This window comes from Sabethes cyaneus, chromosome 2 (assembly GCF_943734655.1).
Source record: "Sabethes cyaneus chromosome 2, idSabCyanKW18_F2, whole genome shotgun sequence".
In the NCBI taxonomy this organism is placed as follows: Eukaryota; Metazoa; Arthropoda; class Insecta; order Diptera; family Culicidae; genus Sabethes; species Sabethes cyaneus.
Window position 1 is genome coordinate 57,966,607 of NC_071354.1, and position 18,951 is coordinate 57,985,557.

The following is an 18,951-nucleotide window of genomic DNA, read 5'->3' on the forward strand; positions in this document are numbered from 1 at the left end:
CGTCTCCTTCAAATCACTAGTCATAATTTTATCATTTACTCAATTGAATTATTTTTTTAAAACAACTAAAAACTCGAAAATCCGCAAAATTTGCATTGAGATTTGGCAATTCGACTTTTTTGTTATTCAATTGAATACTTGAAGTTTTTCAGTAAAATTGTTGCAAAAAGTAGGTTTTCAAGTTTACCGACAAAGTTTGTAGCTTGGTTTGTATTTTTTATGTTTTAGTACGAAACATATTCTTAAATGCGTTGTGGGATAATAATCATTGATTCTAACTAATACCTACTAAATTCGCAAGAAATATGCTCTTCCAGTTGGGCGTCCAATGATACAAACGAACCTATTTTACGCTAGTCTACATCAGATGTCGTCCGCTTGGTTTGCTCTAGATCAGCTAGAACCAGCAGCATGATTCATCCCCATCAACAACATACCGGTCAATTTTTTCTTGATTGTGGTAGTTTGAACATACAACATAACGAGCATACGCTCAGCCAGCTCGAGCATGGGAGAACTAGCAACTAGCACCGATGCATCCGCGTCTCGCGGAACGTGAACGTGAGAGAGTGAACGAATGTTTATGCAGCTCCGTTTATATTTGTATGCTTGCATGGGTTGAAAGATGGCTGGAAAAGAAAACAGCACAAGTGCATTACTCACAGCAATGTATAATGTAGGTGCCTATACTATACCTACCTACTGTTGAACTCTTGAGAGACTGTGAACGCGGACGCCATACTATACACACAGCTGGCGGAATTTCATTATCTGCTTGGCCGACGTTTCAGGTTTGGGCCTTTCTCAATTCGTGCTCGACTGTCGGCTGAACAGCATCGCAAGCGCGTCGCAAGTCGGATCAGTGCGGTTTCGTGTCGAGATGTTTTCCACCTAAAAGTGGTGTCACGGTTTTCCTTCTGTTGTTCGTCGTTATTTCCGTTTAATTGCCGTACATATTTCTGGTTCTGATTTCGGCATAAATTCGGACTGGATAGTGAATGACGTATGTAGTAATTGTTGAGTGACCAGCGAGGCAGCGTTGCACTGGACCACTGGAGACGCGGTTGCGCTGCAAATGCACTGATGCGTGTGTGACACATGCGAGAGGTCTCCTTCTGTGAGCACATGCACTTTGCAGCTCGTTTTTCCAGTTGTTGTTGAACATTGCGAACGGATGAACCTTGGCAGATTGTGAGAATACCGACTTGAGATGTGCCGGGAACACTTTGGGGGGTCATGAGGATACCGATAGATTCTGCCATCATTGTGTGTCTCTCTCTCTCTCGCTACGAGATATGTGCAATATATTGCGTTTGTAATTACTGAAGCTGGTGAATCGGTAATGTTGTCCCGATAAATGGCTCCAAAGTCTTTGTTGATTTGCCGACCCAGATAGTCGAGACGAGTGTGGAATTGTGCTGTAAAATTATTATCTCCCATATCGGTAGGCTGCAGGAAGCGACAGTAAAAGAGTTTCTAATTTTCTTTTCTCGTGATTACTTTGAGTTTTCTGTGCAATTCATAAATAATTGATCCGTGTTGGGTTGTTTTTCTTTATTGATAGATAATAGCTACAGTGGCCAAGTGATAATACTAATTGATTGAATTGCAAGAGAAATTTCTATTTTCAGTGAGATCATAAAATTCTCGTTGTGGAGTTAAAGTTAGTTTACTAAATGTTTAGACAGTGTGCAGTAAAAAAATAAAAATAGAAAAAACATGTGTTTTGAAAAAACAAACTATTTCAGTGCAAGTTGAATTAACGAAAGCTGAATTGCAAGCTGTAAAAACGAATGCTTCAGTGTAAATAATATGTTCACATAGCGCTAGCGAAACGAGCCAGCGTACGTCTTCGATGCAAAAGAAATAGATCTGAAGGAATCAAAACCGGATCGGAACAAGTTTGTGTTGCGAATTTCATGTTTTATGCATAGTCTACACGACTCGGGTTAATCCTCTTAAGGTCAAGAAATCTAATTCAACTGACGGTGGGGAATATTGTCCCAGTGGATTACGGCGTAGATTTCAGTCCTTCTAGAACTGTGTGCAGAATTCGTAGCGGACAATCTCACACCCCCGTGCGTGCGTGCGGAGAAAAGGGGTCAACAAGGAACTTTTGTTTGTGCCACTGACACGGAACCACACGTGAGAGATATCCTGACAGCGAGCAGTGAGCAGCATCTACATAGTCAGCCTGTGTTTCCGGTGCGAGTGTAGTGGTGAAACCTGGCGCAGCATCCAAAGTTCAAGGTCGGTAAGTATTTTGAGTAAAAAAATGCTACGCGAATCCGGTGTGGATGAGCGAGAGAGCAACGAACATGAACATGAGCGTAAGAGGGTGGCAGGCTTGCGCTTTTTATGTCTTCGGGTTGACTGACTATACTGGTTCATAAGGATACATTAGTCCGTCCGGATGGTAGCTGGATGCACTGTGCCAATAAGGCACACATTGGTGATTGCAATGATGTTTCTGCGGTAGGAGAGACAGTCTTTTACAAGGCACTTTTTTCGAGTTCTCAGATATGACTCACCATGGTCGGCACTAAATTATAAAACTTGTCTGGCAAGGCAGTCGTAGTATGCTCGACTAGAAGCTGGAGCAGAATATTAGGGTCAAGGTTAATTGACTGTTAGCTCTGCGATTGTTCTGTAATAATGAAGTATATCTACTATAATGCCTTTGTTATACGTTTCAAAAAAGATCTAAAAAAGTGGTTGGTAAAATCCTCCCGAGGTCCGAAGGGGACAAGGGGAATTTATTATTCTACCCAGTTTATCGCATTTACAATGCCTTTATGTGTGTAAATAACGCAAGTCTGTAAAAACCCTGCATAAGATCTTTGAACCAATTCTAAAAGATTAATGCTCACAAAATAATAAAAACTTTGCATCACATCCTGTTTTCTTGTAAAACTGAAACATTCAAAACAATCTTGAAACTTGGTTTTAAACATATAGCATTAGAAATTAGAAATAAAGGTACATTAAAATATAAGTTTTCTCATCACAATGGCGTTTATTAATGTAAACTTTCCCATATTTTGCAAGATAACCATATATGACGGAGAAAATGTGAAAACTTTAATTTTGAAGCAGATTTTTTGCGATCAGTGTATTTGACTTTCGCTCATTCGACTACTTCGTTTTATAGTAGCAAATTTGGTAAAAGGCATGTATGAAACATTTCTAGAGCTGAATGCAATCTACTATCTTTCTGAATTGACTACTGCATTATTTTTTGTATGTATGATCTAATAGTATTGTAACTTTATCATTATCAAACTTTAACTTTGTCAAACGTTCAATTTATATAACAAGGTTTAAATGCCTTACCTGCATAAATTTTTAAACTAATGCAGTATCCATTTAATGAAGATTGTAGATTGCATTCAGCTCTGCAAATGTTTCATAAATGACTTTTACATATTTTGCTTCTAGGAGACAATACAATTGAATGAGCGTAACTGAGTGCAACAACTCTGCTTTGAAGAGGAAAAAAATTTAAATTTGTATAAAACAAAATATTTTAGTCTGGTAGTACCGTGAATGTACCATATTCTGCGCAGTTAAGACATTTTTATGATTCTTCCGCTATTCTAAGTATTCTAGATTTAAATTAACAACGTGGATAGCCTCAACGTGTAGTGCTACGGTCTATTATATCTGGTAAAAACCTGATTTAATCCACCTAGTGGTGAAAGGAACCTTTGTTATACGGTTTTATTGCTCTTTGAGATAGAAATCGACAAGTCTTCGGAACCTAATTCATCTATTGGTTAACGTTGCGTAGTGCGTTGGTTTTCATAAAACTTTTGGAAATTGAATAAGTTTACAAAATTTTAACAAAATAGCAGCACCTATAAATTTTGATAGATCCTTTTTTTATGAAATTACTGAGTAAGGGTAAGTTGGTTGTTACTAATTTGAGTAAGTGCAAGTAAAAGAAAGTTGTAAGAGGAAATATTATTCGTTAACATATACATTGCGTAGTAAAAGTCTAGTTCATAGGTTTTTGAACTACGCATAAATTTCTGTAATGCCATTCTTTTTGATTGACATCAATAAAGTTTTCTTGAATAAATTTCATCAATTTTTATTAACCTTCGGTTACTCACGCTGTTGCATTTTGTACAACACGTGTAGGTTTTTGAATGCCATATTGTTATAAAGTTACGAATCGCTGTTAAAACTAACGTATATTTTTCAATAAACTTGTTATGAGCAAAATGTCATAATTATTCAATGCATTAATACGTTAAATTGTTGGGAAAATAGATCAGCATAAACCGACATTACAGAAACGAAGCTAGCAGCATTAAGGTGTACCGCAATTGGCCCCAACTGGAATTTTCTCTCGTTTCTTCATATAGAAAAATGGTGTCTGTATGCAGCAAAACTATCAGCAAATGTAAAATGTATAAAATGTATCGGTGTAAATGTATAAAAATTCGGAGTCAAAATCAGGGTATCTTTTATGATCAAAGTTCTACAGTTCCTAAACAAGCAAACATAGAGGGATACTATGTTCAGCAAAGTTGTGTATTTTTACTGTTTGCACAGCTTTGTAATACACAAAAAAGGCATACAACAATTACAAAAAGAGCTAAAATAGACAAACTGATTTTACAAATGCATATACAATAAATAAGATTTCTCTAACTTAGCTGAAGAGATAGAAGGTTACTGTCTTCAGCAAAATTTCTTGTAATAATATGCTCTAAAACTTTGCAGAACATATCAATGTGTTATATTGAAACTGAAGAAAAATAATTTTTTTATTTCACTTTTAGGGGGATTAATCAAATTTTAAATTCTATCAGACGATAGAGCATTCAATTTCAAGAAACTCTCCCAAAGGTTTGATAAACTTTAAGCCACTTGTAAGTTTGTACACTTGTAAGTAACTTGTAAGTTTTCCTAGTCAAAAGTCTAGTACGCACGTTTTCTTTGGTTTGGGCTATTGTGCGCGCGAGTAACCGTGTTACAAAAGTTGGCGCGAGTGTTAATATCTTTTGACCGGTAAAACCAATTCTTATGAAAATTTGTATATATATTCGTAGTGTCAAAACCTCTCGATTGATATAAAAATAATAGAAATTAGGTAAATTATCTTGATTAAAATCATTATAAATAATTGTTAATTTTGGTGTGGTGTATACGATTGCTCATAACTTTCAAATTAAACGTCCAATCAAAAAACCATTCAATAGTGATCTATCCGGCTATATTACCTGCCAAATGAAACTAATAGCGCATAAATCGGTTTGGCCATCTCTGAGAAACAGGCGATCATTTGAACCTTGTCAAAACTGGTTTTTTAAGGCTAACTTTTAAACCACTTGTTTGTTTTCAATAAAACTTGGCACAATGTTTAGCAATAGTAAGAGTTTTCATTTGGTACTAAGATCGTTGAAATTGATTGTGTGGTTCCGGAGAAAATCGTGTCACGTAGTTTTCACATTTTTGCTTATAACTTTTAAACGAAAAGTCGGACCACAAAACAGATAGCATAGCAATATTCTCCACTATAATACCTTTCAAACAAAAGTAATAGCAGACAAATCGGTTCAGCCATCTCCGAGAAATAGGCGATAGAAAATAAGCAGCGCACACACACACATACACACACACACACACACACACACAGACATTGCTCAATTCGTCGAACCCTATCGATTGGTATATGTGACTCGGCCCTCCGGGCCTTAGATCAACTTCGTGTTTTTCGACCAATTCCTAAACCTTTGTTATATAGTATAACAAAGGTAAAAACATTGGAATTATAAGTCGGCCAACAATTGAGTATATTTTACGTTTTGTAAACCTATCCATGGTGCCTAATTCTGCGCGCTTTCTTGTCCATGTTCCTAATTCTGCGCACCCAAAAAATGAAAATAAATACTGATACTCTTGCCATGCTGTTTATGTCTTTATACACTGAAAGCACACCAAAAAATCGGGCATTAGCCATTACCATAATTAAATTCATGATCCGGCCTTCTTATGCTGTCCGGATGGCAAAGGAATATTGTTATCATTTTGATTGCCTCATTTTAAATATTTTATTCTCGATAACGTGAAGGGCGAATTGATTCGGGTTTTCTACATACTGAACATTACACTGTAAACTAATACTAAAAATTGTGTTTTCATGTAGAAACCATTTTCCCACTCTCTGACAGCCCCATGAGGTTGGACATTAAAAAAAATAGACAAGACATGGTTTCATGAATTGGCGCTCGTAGGTTCGGACTAGAGATGGTCGGGTATGAAAATTTGAATACCCGAACCCGACCCGTACCCGATCAAGAAAAAAATAAAAACCCGTACCCGACCCGAACCCACAAGTTTATTATTTTTGATACCCGAACCCGACCATCTTTAGTGTTAAATGTGGTCAATAGAGATACCCGACCCGACCCGTACCCGGCTTCGAAAACCAAAATTAAGAACCCGTACCCGACCCGAACCCGCAAATTATTTTTTTTTCAATACCCGCACCCGACCCGAACCCGGCGGCTGTATGGCTAGCTGTACGAGTTGAAGACTAACTGCAACAAATCTTGTTTCAAACTCTAGCTTTTTGGGGGAATCATTCACGATTTGGTGCATACAAATTTAAATTTGAGAACAATTGGAACCAGGATATATTAAGTTCACTTTGAGCATGGCTGGGTTTCATTTCATTTCAATCTCACATCATGTCGAAGATCAATATAATATGAGGCCGTAGCCAACGAGAAAAATATAAATAAAGAAGTTTGTGCCCTTACAACAAAAGAAAAGTTACCAAGTGGAAGCCTTGTGGTACATTTAAAGTAATGTGAATTTAAATTTTACCGTAGATTCTTTACGCGGGCAGGCAGGCATCCTCAGCTGCTGAATTCCATTTCTTTGCAGAGTGTTATATAAGTATTGGTAGCTCGATATAAACAAATTTTTTGTTTAAATAACTATACTGCACTTCTACATAACTTTTATCATCCATTAAATTTTAAATCTTTTAAAACGCAAAGTCAGAACACCTGTACGATCCTTGTAAAAGCTATATTGTATAACATATATATCGAAATAACGATGAGTGCTTGCTGTCATATGTGGAACGATATAAAAGAGAGCAAATAAACCAGTTACAGTTTGGGAATAGGAAAACAGACAGGACGGGACACATCCGGATGGGACGGATTGGACAGCACCAAAATGACGAGCCTGACATTTGAGAACTGAAATTTTTGGAGCGTCTTAGTAGAATACTGATAAAATTATTTAGTTCCAGATTTGAGAACTGTCAGTGAAGAGAAATGTACGCCTAAAGAGGAGTCATTTGAATTTTCTGAACTTTTTTAGAATTGCTTAAAGTTTTCTTTGGATTTATTTTCTCCACAACTTGTCAACCATAGAAAACATATACATTCGCGGACTTATTACTGTAAGCAGTGTCGCAAAAAATAGCTTCCATCCCTCTTTTAACTGACAAGTTATTGTACAATAATTTCTGAAACATTTAAAACTACATCTCAATGTTCAAAATATTCATCTTGAGCAATTGCACGCAAAATGTCTGTGTCAATGCCAGGCACATTAATGATGTATTGTTACATCACGTGACACAGTATGAGACCGTAACCCACTAAAAACCTCACGGGCGTCTGATCTTAACCCCAAGTATTACATCGAGGGGAGACTGTGTCTGTACACTGCTCCGTACACCTGTCGAGACGTGAACCGATCCGGAGATTACGACCGTCATAACATCTACTCCTTCACAGTCACCCTCGCAGGACTTTGCTATTCTTAATGCTACTCCATGTTCCTTGACCGTCCACTTTCCTTGCACCTGTCGAGACGTGTACCGATCCAGAGATCCAGAGACCGTCATGACTTCCATTTCCTCACGGCCACCCTCGCAGGGTTTCTGTCCAAGCTTTGTTTGTTCCGTCGCCCTTGTCACTCCATCTCCGATGCGTCTGTCGAGATAATGCTAATCGGGATTGGTAGTTTACTGGTTGTTTCTCCACTGTCTTTGCAGTTGCCACAAAATCTGTGCTACAACGCCGGTAACGGCACTCCACACGCTCTCCTCCCGACACATTTCGCCTAATATGTTCTCCACCGTGACATCTCCCTTCGCTTCGCGGCAAATTGAGGACATTTCAAAACCACTTGCTGTGGTGTTTCTACCGTCCCTCTACATTCCGGGCAAATTGGCGTCACGGCGTGCCAGAACCGGTGCAGGTATTGCCTAAAGCAACCGTGACCCGAGAGAAACTGCGTCAGGTGAAGCCCTACTTCTCCATATTTCCTGTTCAACCAGGTTGACGGACCCGGTATGAGTCGGTACGTCCATCTACCATTCACGGCCGTACCCCACTCTTGCTGCCATTTGCTCAGCGACTCTCGCCAGCTTCCGCACTCCTCTGGTATTTCTTCGTTCGTAGCAGTCGTTATCTTCCATGAGCTTGATGCCGATGGGGATCAGTCCGCCGATAACACATACTGTCTCCGACGATATTGTTCTATACGCACTGGCGACTCTTACATATCGGCCTGTATGACGTTGGATCCCCCGCAGGCTTTCCTGACTTCGGCAACAACACTAGCACTAGCTTCTGGATCTTCCATCTGTCCGGTAAGCTACCATCTTCTAAGCATTTCTAAAGCACGATCCTGAACATATCCGGGAACGCTTGTATTGCTGCCTTAAGAGTCACGTTAGGAATCTCAGCAGTACCAGGGGCTTTCTTCATCTTTAGCTGGCTTGCCACTGCCACTATTTCATCGATGGAGACTTGCAGACCGTTAGCGCTGGCGCTCTTTTCTTAAACGTACGGTGTTGGTGGCTACATCGTAGGGGCGTGCGTCGGAAAAAGTCCCTCCACGATTGCCTTTAGCTTTTTCGAACACACCTCCCTAATTGTCGCAGGACGTTTTACTTTCACCATTATGATTCGGTACGCGTCGTCCCAGGGGTTGGCGTCAGCTTCTCGGCATAGCTCCTTGTAGCAGCTGCGTTTGCTTTGTTTTATCTCCCTTTTCAACGCAACCCTAGCCAATCGGAGAATCCGGCAACACTCTTCACGATCTACTGGATTTCTGGATCTTTGAACTCGTTGTCTGAGACAACCTGAGCGGAAGTTGCTAAGTGTCTCATTCCACCAGTAGGCTGAACGCCGGGCGTTTCGCGGCTCCTGTTTTCTTGACATGGTAGCATCAAATGCCCTCGCCAATATATCTGTCAACTCGTGTGCATTCAGGATCGAGGTGCCTTAACGAACAAGTCTTTGTCAAAGGCCGTCGTCTTCCACTTTCTCTCGCAGGTACTTTGGCATCTGTGCATTATACTCGGATTCCGCCGGTCGATGCACAATGGGCAAAAACGAGCTCGTAATCCCAAAAATTAGTAGACGCTGGTTTGGAATCTAGCAAGATACCTATTCCTATGTAAGACAATGCAGGAAATCGATTGGTGATGGTTTCATCCTGCGCAGTCTTCTGTAAGTGGTCCATTTTGCCCTATTATCCCCAAAAATCATGATAAAAACTAGTTAAACAGTAATTAAACTTATTTGCTACCAGTGAAATGAACTCAAATAGCTTCCAAACGTTGTCAAAACATCAGAAGAAACAAATCCCATTCATTCCATACGGTGCGAAATGCAAGAATAGTCCATTTTGTAGGGATGGGAAAACTATCATTAACTACTGATAGTTATCAGTAAGCAATAATATCACTAAGTATCAGTAAGGTTTCGCTATTATTGATATTACTGATATAGTTGCCTCCCAGTTGGCCTCGCGGTATGACACTGGCCTAATAGGCCAGTCGTCGTATGTTCAAATCTCGGCTGGGAGAGGTTGTTAGAGTCAATAGGATCGTAGCAACTGGCCCTGCAATTGTTCTGTACTCTCGCAGCTGGCTGCGAAGTCTGCCGTTTAAAAACAGAAAGTCAAGATTCGATAACGGAATGTAGCACCTAGGCTTTGCTTTTATTGATATAGTTACGTTGTCCCGTTAGAAAAATTAGTTAGATTAAACTTATTGGTCGGTAGTTGCGTACGATAAACGTGGATGACACAATATATCGTAGTCAACGTCAGTAGTCTAAAGCCGAGGTAGCTCGTGCTGATTCAGGCAGTCGTCTCCATTTAACTCGAACTTTGGCCACACGTCGCCAATTTTCCAGTCGTTTTAAAAGTCACAAATCACTTTCGATGTGATCGTGCCATCTTGCACGTTGAACCCCATGTTCCTGGTGCCAGTGAGGTTGTTGAAGATAACTGTTTCCGTTCGGTATTCTTACGACGTGTCTGACCCACCGTAGCCTACTGACTTTCGCCAAATGTACAATGGGATTCGCTCCAAACAATGCCTGTAGCTCGTGATTCATACGTTTCCACCACTCTTCGCTTTCAGTTTGAACTTCGCACAATATCCACAGTACCTTTCATTCGGACACGGCAAGGGCGCGTATATCCTCCGTGAGCGACATTACGAGTCCATAAATATCTACCTACTGTTTTAATAAAAAAATTTGTGCATTATCAGCTTCGTAAGGTAGCGTATGCTTCTTCATAGTAGCGTACAGCGAAGGGCAAAGTAGGCTCGATTTCCCGCTTGAATGCGCCGCTGGTTTTCCTTACTAATGTTGTCCGCGGTTACCAGCAATCCAAAATACACGAATTCATCTACCACTTCTAGTACCGTTAAGGGTTACCATCCGTGAGAGGCACGCGTTTAGTCCCTTGGAGTCTCTTCCTTTCATGTTTGTGATCTTCGACGCATTTATTGTTAATCTGATCTTCCTAGACTACTGCTTCCAATCTGGCGTAGGTTGCCTCCACCATCGCAAGGTTCCTAGCTATGATAACAGTCATCTTGTCGCCTTGTTAACCCTCGCCGCGTCTCGAAGGGTGTGTCCCCGAGATGCGCACGAAACACACCACTCGATCCAATAGCTCTGATCAGTAGCGTCAGTTTATCTGAGAAACCGTGTTCATCCAATAAGTGCAATTGCTGGTCTTGACCGACTGGTTCGTGTGATGCGTAGGCACGATGTGCTTCCTCTCAACATATCTGCTGGGTGGTAAAAATCTGGTCCGTAGTTACGTGAGCCTCCATAAAGCCCACTTGGTAAATTACAAAGTAAACTTACAATGAAGAACGCAGTTATAATATTACAATTTCCTATTTTTTGCTTCAATGTCGTGATGAGCAAAATTACTGATATTTACTGATAGTTATCAGTAACGTACTGAAATTACTGATAGTTATCAGTAACGATTTTTAATGATAGTTCCCATCCCTAGCGCGTAAACTCTTTTTTCGATTTCTTAAGGCTGTAAAAACCACAAACAATTTTAATTTTTTTATTACCCCCCCTCTAACAATATTTTGAGACCAGGACATAAACCTTTTTCCAAATTTGTGTAAATCTTACTTTTACTCGTACTTACTCAAATCACTTACAATTTACTTATACTTACTCAGTAATTTAATGAAAAGGGATCTATCAAAGTTTAAAAGCGCAACGATGTTGTTAAAATTTTTGGTAACTTCTACGTTTTCAACACAATTTTAGACTTGTATTTTTTTTCATTTGGCGTTTGGGTTGCCTTTTGCTGAGATAGGGTGGGCCCAAAAATCGTCGTTTTGCATAACTTTAATTTTAAATTACTTTTGAACCACAAAACTGATTTTAATGGTTTTAATACCAAATAAAAGGTTTTTGTAATTTTTAAAATTTATTAACTGTCAGTCGAGATTATATAAACTGAATTGCACAGCGTTAACTAACAGTTGAATTTTGTTCCGAAGACTTTTCTATATCAAATAACAAGTAACATAGTATAACAAAGGTTCCTTTCACCACCAGGTGGATTAAATCGGATTTTTTTTTCGGATTTTGTGATAAACTTAACATGTTTATACTGTTTTACGCTTCAGGTATTGTTTCGTTTCGTCACAAAATGCAGACATTTTCATGTATTTTAGAGATAATTTTTCGCCATTTTTTTAACATTTTCCGCCATTTATCACATCTTTACGGCGTCAAAAATACAGATGAAATGACAAAAACTGACAAATTATCTCACACACATATCAGATTGATGTCTTATCTTTCTTGTAGTGATACATTAATAATGATAACTATTGAAATTCATCAGCCAATAGATTTTAAAAACGGGGTATGCAATTTTATAAGCTAGGGCATAATGGGCTAAAACAGTAAAAAAATTACTTTATGCAGAAGGCATGTAAAGTCAGTGGTTTAGCAATATTTTTTCCAAGGGATCAACTTTGAATTGCATTTGAATTGTGCATAATTTGTTTGGGTGATGGAAAAAGATAAAAACTGACTTGCTATAATAACGCAAATGATTTGTAAAGAGTTGATTTTCAATTATGATTGAATTTTCATAGATGATTTGTTTTTTTTAAATGCCGATACTAAAACTGTCGTCTATCAATGCCAGTAACTATTTAAACAGCGACTTTTTTATTTGTTCTCAACATTCAATTCACGCAAGCCGAACGTTTTGCGCTGAAAGACTTCCATGCAGGATTCTTGTAGCCATTCTGCAGTCTGGTGGGTATCCGATGATGTATGTGTTCCTCCAGTGGAACCTTTTTGCGAAAGGACAGCAAGCGGTCCTAAAAAGGCATTGACAGTGGCTAAAGTTATGGGTTGTAATTTGATAGCTGTCCTTCCCGAACACTGTGCTGGAACGGTGCCACGGTGACAAAAGACATAAAACAGTTTCTTTAACGTTGCTCAAGTAAACCTTTGATGAAATATTTTTTTTACATTTGGTTTTGCTCTTTGGTCGGCGAGTATTCCGAAGAAACATGCAAAAGAGACCGATAGCTCTACCGCTTTTTCATGGAACCCAAATCTCGCGTTTGATCTTTGCATTTGTGGAAAGGCGGCGATATTGGTTGAAAAGTACTGCTTATAATGTAAGGTGGAAAAAGCTCTACTTCTGTCAAGTATCGAAAAAGATTCTAAGAAACTAAAATCATAAACAAGACACTTAGCCACCAGTCATCAATTTTAGGGAAAGGACATGATGTCACCACTAGGTTGTTTAAAAAATGATTTTGTTTTTTTTCAACCACCCTAATTATGCCGAGCTGAGTCGAGTAACCTCCCAGAAGCGGCGGTGGCTGGGCCAGTCAGAAAGCTTCCCAGTGGATCGTTAAATTTTCTAAGCACAAACAGCGTAGCGTGGCGAAAAAATGCGGCAGTCAGCGGCAACTGTAAATAAATATACAAAACGGCGCACCACGCTCGACAAAGTGGAGGAAAAAGTAAATAAAGTACCGATGAATCAGTCGGTTGTTGATTACGCTCCGACTTGCCCATAGTTCGAATTTAGCTGTAGGTACTTAGCAGGAGACCGGTCGGTGGTAGTGCAGTGCGGCGGCGCTTGCTAACATACGTACTTGGTGTATGTCTACAACAGCTGATGATGGAAACAGTGACTGCTACATATACGTGAGTGGTATTTGAATTTCATGAACGGCGAACCGTACCGAATTGGAATATTTACCGCAGGTATGTATTCCGTGCCGTCCGCGTGTCCGTCCATTCCCGCCAGTACCGACCGAAGTGTCTGTCGGCCGTGCAGTGAAGGCTTTAAAAAAAGCTGTATCACCGATTACTCTCGAAAGTGGATTGTACCCAACTGGAGCAGGGCTGGACTGATGCGAGGAAAAAAAGATCTACTAATCGGTTATTGGCCGAAAATTGAAACGTTCAGTTTGTAGTTAGCTGTGTGAGAGTGGCCTAACAAAGTTTAATACAATTCGAAAAGTTGGTGCTAGTTTACAAGCGACCAGACGAGTTTAGTCTAGTCTGAACTGCACCTAGCAGTACTCTGGACATTAGACTAATTATGTACTTTGAAAGTGGAGATATGCTAAATTAATTGATTATAGTGGTTTAGATGGTGATTATCAGTGGTCATATCCTTATAACCGGATATTAGGTTGAATTTTAATTCATCATAGGTCATATCGTTTATCAAAAACAGCAACCGATGGTAGAATTGGTTTCATTTATGCTACATTTTACAGTAAAGTTAGGCTTTTCGACACTAGCCCTTTTTACGGACGTCCTGTATAAGTATAAGATGTATAAGATACAATGGAAATCACTGAAACAAACTTTGGTTGGATATACATTATATGCATTTGTGTCAAACTTTGGAGATTCTTTCTATCGCAAGATTAATTATGTCAATTTGTTGCAAAACTTAAAATCTAATCGGAATAAAGTTCAAAGTTTTGGTGTGATTATGAAAAAATTGTTTGTAAACGATGCACTAATAATGAATATTTTATGTCGATCTTACTAAACCTAACTACACTAAACAAATTTTTCATAAAAAATAAAGATTAAGCTTTCAGGTGTTGATTCAGTTTTACTGCGCAAAAAAACAATATTAAGCGTTTTTAGATTTGCAAAGTTATTGATATGTATCAGATTTGGTTTTTTATTTTGTTTTATTAAGGACGTTTCAACCAAAAAAACCTAATTTTGGTTAGAACGTCTTTAATAAAACCAAAAAGAAAACAAATCTCATTCATTTCAATAACTTTGAAAATTCAAAAAAGTTTAAAATGTTAAATCAAATAAAGTAATGTTCCGATTTTGTCAGCTCCCGATTTTGTCTACCCCCGATGTTATCAGCTTTTTATCCCGATTTTATCAGCCAGTAAATTTTGTTTAACTTTTGTGCTTTTAAACATGATTTATAAAACTTTTCAGCCTACTTGAAACTATTCTGATTCTGTGGGGAGAGTTTTTGAACAAAATGATGCCTTCTTGCGAGTAATTCAGGGTCAAAATTAGGGTATATATAGTAAACTAGAGGACCCGGCAAACTAGACTTAGACCGAATATTTCAGATTGTAAAATTCAGATGAACTGAGAGACCTGCTGGTTTTTAGAAAAAGGAGTGTACTAACGGTATAGGTAGAATTTTGTAATTTTTTGAAGATTCCAACGTTTGATGTAATCTATAACTCTGGATTTTCAGAGATCGTGTATATCTAACAAACGTATTAAGGCATTAGCAAGATATGAAAATTTGACAAAATCTCAAAATTTATAGCTACACATTGGAAACATGTCGGTGTAAAAGTTGGTTTGTCAGTTCCCAATACCCAACGGTTGTGTTGGTAGAAGTTGCATCGAGTCTTGTCTTATAAACCCTACTGATTGTTAAATTATTTTTTGTAAAAGTAAATTCGATGGCTTAAACAGCGCCAAATTGCGTCTGCAGCAGTTGATTTTCTTATTATAGGCAATATACCTTAAAAACTTCCTGAGAACATAATCATTACACCACCAACAACTATATTTTAATTGATGCTGAAATATATCATTGTTCCATTTAATGCTCTCAAACAATTGTTTTGCTTTAGTAAATCGTCTCATTATCATCTTGCTATTCTGTATGCTGGTTCTTAAGTTATTGCCAACAATTTTTTTGACACTCAAGCATATTCCCTTCATCACAATCAATGGTTAATTGGGGGTTCCTTGATAATTTAAAATTCAATTCAATATTCTGATATGTATTTGATGTCAATAGGGATATGATTTTTGTTTTTATTAGATTTGTATGTTAATGGATAAGAATTAGCCGAAATAATTGCATTGCCGAATCTTGATAACTGTAATTTGCAAACTGCATTAGTAATAAATTACTGTTCAAGATAACTTCATTATCCCACAAAATGAATTTAATTGTTAATTTTATTTCTAACCGTCTCGTCAAATATGTTGAAATGCTAATAAAAGTAAACATTTAAATCCATTTTTGTTCTTTCTGTTCCTTTGGTATTTCACGCACTAAAATAATTTAACACAGAAGCATAATTTTGTAAGATTTTTTATACTTTTAAGGAGTGCAATACGAAATAAAACTGGGAATTCGTTATGAACTGTAGTAAAATTTTAATTTATGTAAGTACCTACCTACTTTCAGGATAGATTTGTTGCTGAATTGCTGGAAACTCTATTTTACTACATATGTGACATGTATTCTTCATTTGATGATTGGGAACTGGCAATTTAGTCAATTTAGTGCCTAAACCATTTGTATTGGATCTTCTGGATAAGCATACGATGAAAAAAGGCATAAAACAGTTTTGTGTTTGTTTCATAAATTCGATAAATGAATATACGAATCAATGAAATGCTAACTATTGTAAATGTATTTTTTCATTTTAATTTGTTTTGTAAAAGCACACAAATTGTTAATAGCATTGTTACATGTGGCGATTTCAATGAAAGTAACCACGTGTTTGACCAAACTCGTGACTTTAGTCATGACCTTGAAATGCGGTCAGGCATATATTAATATTTATTTTGAAACGATGATTCTACAGTTGATGAAGGGACGGTAAGGTAGAGTAATGAAGAAGGATTTTTTCGGGAATGAAGGGGAAGGGTGGAAAGGAGGGGGGGGGGGGGGGTAATAGGTAGCTATGGTTAACAAGTTGTCGTTGTGACTCCTATCTTTTGTCCAATGCTGGAAGGTGCATGGGTCGAACCAAGCTGTAATCAGAGATTATAACCGGATTTGAACCCACAACACCTGCCAGGGCGTGTCGCTCACTGGTACCCGTGTACCTTTGAACCACAGAGGCGCTGGACTGCGCCTCTGTGGTTCAAAGGTACACGGGTACCAGTGAGCGACACGCCCTGGCAGGTGTTGTGGGTTCAAATCCGGTTATAATCTCTGATTACAGCTTGGTTCGACCCATGCACCTTCCAGCATTGGACAAAAGATAGGAGTCACAACGACAACTTGTTAACCATAGCTACCTATTACCCCCCCCCCCCCCCCCCCCCTCCTTTCCACCCTTCCCCTTCATTCCCGAAAAAATCCTTCTTCATTACTCTACCTTACCGTCCCTTCATCAACTGTAGAATCATCGTTTCAAAATAAATAAACCACGTGTTTGTTTATCAGACAACGAACGGTAACGGCGCTACTAAAAATCGAACGATGATCGTAGCAGACACTGACATGGCGTTTGCAATACGCTGTGGATTTCATATGGAAAACAAATTTTTCGAGTTTTCGAGTTCTTTCCAGTAAATTTTCCGATTTTTCTCGCCGTAAAAACATAGCGGCGATGGAAACGAACATAATGAAAAAAAGCTGGCTCAAATCGGACGCTCCGTTCTCAAGTGATGCGCGGTCGAACTTTTTCACTTCCATTTTTATATATAAGAAGTTCTATAGTTCCTAAACAAGCAAAGATAGAGGTATACTATATTCAGCAATGTTGTGTATTTTTACTATTTATACACCTTTGTGAAACAGGAAAAAGTCATACAACAACTACAAAAACAGCTAAAAAGCTAGAAATACTGATTTTAAGGATTTTTCATTTATGAGAAATAGGATTTTTCTATCTTTGCCGAAGAGATCCTAGATAGAATAGAATTTATTGTAATAATATGCTGTAAAACTTTGCAGAACACATCAATGTGTTATATTGAAATTGAAGAAAAATAATTTTTTTATTGCACGTTTAGGGGACTTACTTATGTGTCCATGTCCGCCGGTCCGGCAGAACAAAGGGATGAAATCAGAGATCTCCACTGCTGACGGTTACCCGCCATGGCTTTTACCTGTCGCCAGAACAGGTTCTCGTCTACAGCCCGGATGTCGTTGGCTAAGCTCCGTCGCCATGAGCCTCTGGGTCTGCCTCTTCTACGCTGTCCTTGTGGATTCCAGTCGAGTGCTGCTCTGCAAACCTCGTTCGCTCCTTTCCTCAAGGTGTGTCCGATCCACTTCCACTTACGTTCACGAATTTCTGTGGCTATCGGCCGTTGATGACACCGACCACCAGGCACGAATAATGTATCGCAAGCACCGGTTAATGAATACCTGCAGTTTTTGCGTTGTCTCCGCTGAGACGCACCATGTTTCGCAGGCATACAGCAGTACGCATTAACGTTTGAATTATAGATTCGGGTTTTCGTACGTAGAGTGATCTGATCTGAGCGCCAAATGTTTCGCAGACCTGCAAAGGCACCCCTGGCCTTCCTGATCCGTGTGGCTATATCAGTCTTGGTACCACCATCGGACGTTGTTTGGCTACCAAGATATTGAAAGGCGTCTACCCAGCAAACCAGATATCGTATATTCATGTCGAGATTTAATCTTATATAAATGGATATCACATCGGACTCGTATAAATATACATATGTTGTAAGCACATTGTGTAAATTTCATCGTATGTAATGCACACGATGATTGATATACGAATTAATAGTAAAAATCGTAAATAGGTCGAAAGATAATCGGGTTATGCTTAGCGAATATCGCATATGACGATTTCTTAGATTTAGTTACCAACAATGGCTATCATGAAGATGTAATCGTATTTAATTACAGTTTTCATCGGATTATGTTTTGCAAAATGTCTGCAAAATGTGACACCGTTATAGATTTATATACAAGCAGTGATAATCATGAGATTCTAGGTGCATTAAAATATGATTTGCATCAAAACACGTTCAAATTTGTTGTTATTTTTTTACAACAAAAACAACAAAATAGAGAGATTTCAAGGATACGTTCTTAATGCAGATTTGCCAATCAAAAAAATTAACGGTTTCTTCGCTTTTATTTTAAATTTAAATATCTATTTATTTCTTTTGTTAAAATTGAATTTATTGTTATTGTGGCGGAATATTCAAAAAACTATTATCTGGTTTGAAAAACTTTTAGAATTACCTTTTTAACTATTTTAAAAATGTTATTAATTCAAATAAGCCCGCTTAAATATTAAGCAGCAAGCATATAATGATCAAGTCATACTGACAAGACAATAAAAGATCTTTTTGAAAAAGCACTCTTTGAGGAGTTTGATTGTTTTTTGGCGTATTAAAACCACGTAACGTAACGTTTTAAAAATTAAAA

At 38.3% G+C, this 18,951-nt stretch overlaps 1 protein-coding gene across 4 annotated transcripts in view; it reads left to right on the top strand.

Annotated features, from left to right (window-relative positions):
* Positions 1-827: 827 nt before the first annotated feature.
* LOC128738376 (probable serine/threonine-protein kinase DDB_G0282963) overlaps positions 828-18,951 on the top strand; it is a 211,467-nt gene continuing 193,343 nt past the window's right edge. Inside the window, exons 1-2 of one of the 4 annotated variants that reach the window (XM_053833443.1) lie at positions 828-1,444; positions 1,565-2,254. The gene's annotated coding sequence lies outside the window, so the exon portion shown is untranslated. Of the gene's footprint in view, positions 2,255-18,951 lie in introns of all 4 variants that reach the window. The other 3 variants (XM_053833444.1, XM_053833445.1, XM_053833442.1) reach the window with 3 other exon arrangements.